Source organism: Echinops telfairi, unplaced genomic scaffold, assembly GCF_000313985.2.
Source record: "Echinops telfairi isolate 266 unplaced genomic scaffold, ASM31398v2 ScPeMD7_655;HRSCAF=1070, whole genome shotgun sequence".
Lineage (NCBI taxonomy): Eukaryota > Metazoa > Chordata > Mammalia > Afrosoricida > Tenrecidae > Echinops > Echinops telfairi.
Genome location: NW_022104553.1, coordinates 20,198,456 through 20,203,788, shown reverse-complemented (window position 1 = coordinate 20,203,788; position 5,333 = coordinate 20,198,456). Strand labels below are relative to the sequence as shown.

The 5,333-nt window shown below is 51.6% G+C and overlaps 1 pseudogene; it reads left to right on the top strand.

Annotated features, from left to right (window-relative positions):
* The first annotated feature begins 902 nt into the window (after positions 1–902).
* On the top strand, positions 903–5,194 carry LOC101642793 (annotated as a pseudogene).
* The last annotated feature ends 139 nt before the right edge of the window (positions 5,195–5,333 follow it).

Here is a 5,333-nt window from a genome sequence, read left to right as displayed (position 1 = left end):
TGTAAACATCTCAGCACTGGCAGGGGTCTCTACACAGCTGCTCCAGCACCCAGGGCTGCATCAGGGTAGGTCCATGTGGCTTCTCCTCAGGAATGTCTTGCAGGAAGTGAATCTTGCCAGCTGAAGCAGGGAACTGGCTAAGGCAGCTGCACCCTGGTTCGACCGTCAGAAAGCAAGAGACCGGAGAACTCAAAAGACAAGGCTCACCTAGTCATTTATCCCTCTGCCCTTCAATTAACCCCACATGTGTTTATCGGCCAGATTGGCACACTAAACCTTAACTATCTCATACCCTAACCCTAGAAGTCCCTGAGCTCATTAGGGGAGTAACCTAACACCAGTGCTGGGGGCAGGTAAAGGGGAGTAACCACCCTGAGCAGGGAGAGCAATTACAAGGGTCTGCTCCTATAGATAAAGCTGCTGGCCGGGTACCAATCAGCCATGTGCTTGTAAAGGGTCACTTTAAGGCAGCCCTATTGTGGGGATTTAATTATGAGGATGTGATGCGGATTAATTTCTAACTCACAAGCATGAAGGCCTCCCTCTACCAAGAACCCTGGCCTCCCAGGCTTCTTAAAATATGAGACTAAAGAATGTGTCCGGATTCACTCTCCTCCTGGTCCTCAATTTCCCACAATGTGGGGGCACCGCGGGGTGTGAGAGGCGGACCTCATTGATGGAGGGCTTACCACTATCTTGTTGATTTCATTTCTTGGGCTGGGCTGTGCAAATATATACAGTGTGTTTGTTTCAAAAACAAAACGTAAACCAAAACGCCTCCGGCTTCCTTGTGCCTCAAAACTAAAGAGTGGTCTGAGTGGCTAAACTGAAAATTTTTAAAAAGGAGGAGGAGAAGGAGGAGGAGGAAGAGGAGGAGGTGGGGGAGGAAAAGCAAAATTGAAATGGACTTGGAGTGTTTACTGACAAATAAGTTCATCCTGAAGGAGAAGAAAATGGAGGCGGAGGAGGAGGGAGAGGGGCCAGGAAGGGTGAGGAGGACAAAGAGGAGGGGGGAGGAGGAGGAAGGGGGAAGAGGGGAGAGGAGGAGAGGGGAGGAGGCAAAGGAGAGGGAAGGAGGAGGAGGGGAAAGAGGAGCAGGGAGGAGGAAGGGGGAAAAGGGGGGAGGAGGAGGAGGAGGAGGGAGTGGGTGGGGGGAGGAAGAGAAGGAGGATTAGGGAAGACCTAAGGGGCATGGACGTCTTTCAATGATGATGTTACCGAGAACACACCAGTCTGCGTTGCAGGGAGCACAGTTAGAGTGCTCCTTACAAGGCGGGAGGGTGATGCTGTCTCGCACACTCTGAACACGTTATCAGGCGGGACCAGCCTTTCCAGAAGGACATCAGGTGCAGCCAAGCCCTCCTGCGTACACCCCTCACCCCCCACTCTGATTGAGCGTTGCGGACAGACCCCATTTCCACGTCAGAGATCTCTAGACCGGAGGCTAGGACAGGAGAGGGCTCAGCAGTGTTTCCCGGGGCCCAGGCTGGTGCATCTCCGATGATCCCAAGGGAGACTCCGAGGGACATCCCCACAGAGAAAAGCGTTCAACCAGGTGGACCGGCGCGCTGGCTGCAGGGCAGTGACTGCGAGGCTGGCGGAGAGCCGGCGGTACTCCGTTCTGGGGGACAGCGAGGTCGCCATGAGCAAGGAACCCATCCCAAGGCACCTCGGAATCACACACGGTGCTACCTCCACTGCCACCACGCTCAAAAGTTCTCCATCACACGAGGCTCAAACGCAGCACCAGGAGGCCATCAGTCCCCCCTGGACCCTCCCTGGAGGCGCGGCACCAGAGCAGGTTACATGCTGTACAGCTAACGCAAGGTCAGCAGTTCGAAACCACCGGCCACACCAAGGGAGAAAGAGGAAGCTTTCTACTCCCAGCAAGAGTTACAGCCTCCAGAACCCACGGGGGCAGTTCCACCCTGTCCTGTAGGGTGAGAGGAGTCAGATTGGACTCTGTGGAGGTAATTAAACATCAGGAAAGCATAGGGATTAATCACAAAACAATATGTAATCATATATTGTGAAATACGTATGTGTTTTCCGATGGTCTTAGGCGACCCCTGTGAAAGGGTTGTTTGACCTCCGAAGGGAGTGGAGACCCACAGGTTGAGAACCGCTGCTCTCAGATATTTGCTGGGGACAAGCTCTCCTGTACCCGGCCCCACCATGCTCAATTGCAGCTGGATCCAGAATGGCGTGCAGACCAAAATCCACATCAGTGTGCTGTCTTCCTCCATTGTTGTGGCTGGTGGTTTCCAACTGCTGACCTTGCGGTTAGCAGTCCAATGTGTTACCCACTGAGCTACCAGAGCCCCTCTAGGGAGGGGGCAGTGGGGGAGTTATTGTTTAAGTGTTATCCGGAGCCTAGGGCTGGGAAATACCCAGGTTGTCCCCCCAAAATATATGCCAAACCTGCTTGCTAGCACAGGGGAGGTGAGCTGCTTACAGTTTATCTCCCTGAGGGGATCAGCCATTTGGAGCAAACAGATCTATTATCTCGTCCACCGACTCCCTGCTAGTAAGGTTGTTCCCCTGAAGGAGAGGCCAGAGACAAGGTCAAGCCAACTCAAGGAAGATCAAGGTTGGGCTGCCATCTTGAATATAGGTTTCCCCCCACATCTTGTCACATGGGGCCCCCTAGTCCCCGCCCCCTTCCTAATGTGTGTGCAACCCTAGCTCATCCCCTTCTAATAATCCATCAGCTTTGACCATGCTTGGTCTTCAGCTCAGACGGATGCTCCTCTCCTGTGAATCTTAACCCCGCCCAGTCATTCCTGTGCCCTCAGCTCTTCTGCCCCTCACTGAACTCACCTCCTCTCCCTGCCTCCCATTCTCCTCCCAACACAGGGCTCCAGTTGCTCTTCCAGGTACAGCTACTGTCCGGTTCCTGCAAAGTGTGAGCCCTGCCTGACATCACCTCCTCGCCTTGGATGCAGAGTGGGTGGGAGCCTAGCCTGGAAGACCCAGCTTCTCAGGACCTGTCTGTGTGGGACCCTCCAGCCAGACCCTTCCCTCCGCCTGCGTCACCCCTGGTCTCATCACGCCTGAACCTGCCCAGACCTCTTCTGGATCAGTGGCTTTACATCTGCACAGATGTGTGTGTGTATAGTTGTGGTAGTTACATATGTAATCTCGTGTCAATTTGAGGATGTGAAGAAGGAAGGGGTGGGGTCTACCTTGTCAATCAGGTCACAGCCTGATGCCTCCTTGTGGGCGTGGCCTTCTCATGAGGACTCTGGAAGCTCCCACTCTTCCTCCCTGGAGGCTGCACACACTCTCGCTCTGGCTCACATTCCCGTTGACAAACCACAGGCTGCTGCAGCCAAAGCCTTGGAGATGCTTCTACTGCCATTGGATCCACAAGACTCTCACCCACTGCCCTGTGATCTTCCTGCGTTCAGCATCATTGTGAGTGGCTATGTGAGTCTGGAGAAGAATTGATGGGCTAGTATTGGACTTATGGGCTGACATCAGACTTGCAGACTTGATCTAGACTGGGCTGGGATGTTTTCTTCATATACAATTAAGACCTTTGATATAAAGATCTCCCTTATATGTACATGAGTATAACGGAGATCTTTATATCTCTGGATTTGTTTCGGTAGTCAACGAAGCCAAAAACAAAAGTATTCACTATAAATTTTGAGAAGAGTGACATTCATTTGTTCATGGAAAAACATCACTACCTACTTGTACGGACTACCTATGGCATTGTCCAAACTGATGTTCACTGTTTTACTTTGTTGGGTTCTGATACCCATTGCAATGGCTACACAGAAACTCACAGATGGCACGCATGATTCAAGGGTTTATTTTCATGCCACCCCTCAAACTCCACACTCCTCTCAGTCTGGAGTCCTTGCCGTACACCTCACATTTACTGGAAGTAATAAGAGATGTCAAGCCAACCCCGGGAAAGCCCCCAGCTTCCTTTCTCTGGACAGTTCATCCTCCTGCTGCTTGCACACAGCCCTTCTTCTCATCCAAGCAGAGGTCAGTGAGTGCTGGCCACAAGGAGAGAGTTTCTATAAGTTCCCCAAATAAGCTGCAAGTCCCCTGATTTCTCACACACACACTTCCTTCCCCCCTTCTTTCTTAGAGAAGAACCATCTGAGATTTATCAAGTGCCCACTGTGGTCTGGTCCATTTCAAATGTCCAACTAACTCAATTCCACAATGGAGGAACTGTGAGCAATGACCTATGATACAACTCTTGGTCTCTACTCATCAGGAGCAATAGAGAAAGAGGGAAACCAGTGTCTCAAAGAAGCTCCTACTCTGGAGAGCTACCAGCCTGCATCATCCACGGCCTCCCCTACCCTGAGACCAGAAGAACTAGACGGTGCCCGGCTACCACAATTGACTGTTCTGATCAGGACCCCCTTCCCATGGACCCTGCCAGATCGAGGAGAAAACCCCAAAGAAGGAAATGCTCCATTTCTATGAGAATCAAGGCTTGAGGTGAGCGCTGATGTAAGCAAACTCCCTAAATCCATTGCCCAGGAGATGCCCCTTTATGCTTAAGGGGAAACTAGCCTCTGCGGTCACTTTTCAGCAAAATAACACGTTGGCAACACAAAATTAAAAAGCATTATCCACGTTTCCCATGGCCATCTCCTGGGCAGGCTGAGAGCCACTGTGGCCAAGCAAGGGTGGCTGAGCCACAAGGTGGCGCTGTGCTGTGAGGGCATCAACATTTCTGGGAACTTCTACAGAAACCACTTGAAGGACCTGACCTTCCTCCAGAATCACATGAACGCCAACCCCTCCTGAGGCTGCTACCACTTCCAGGTTCCTAGCGGGATCTTCCAGTGAACCTTGCAAGGCATGATGCTGACAAGACCAAGCAAGGGCAGGCTGCCTTGGACCTGCTCAAGGTGTTTGATGGGATCCTATCCTCCCACCTCCCCTACAACAAAAAAAGCAGGTGGTGGTCTGCTGCCCTTAAAGTGGTGTGGCTGAAGCCATGCAGAAGTTTGCCTACATTGGCAGCCAAGCTCATGAGGTAGACCCAAAGGACCTGGCAGTGACAGCCAACCTGGAGGAGAAAAAGAAGGAGAAGGCCAAGATCCATTACAGGGAGATGCAACAGCTCATGAGGCTTCAGACACTGGCTGAGGAGAACTTGGAAATGAAGATCAACAAGTACACAGAGGTTCTTAAGACCCACAGGCTCATGGTCTGAGCCCAATAAAGACTTCATCCTTCAACAACAACAACAAAATATTATTATTCACGAAACTCTATTGAAAAAAGAGACCTAGGTGGGGCTTGATCAAGGGCAATGTAGTAGAGAGGAATTACCAAAACCCGAATGAAGGCTG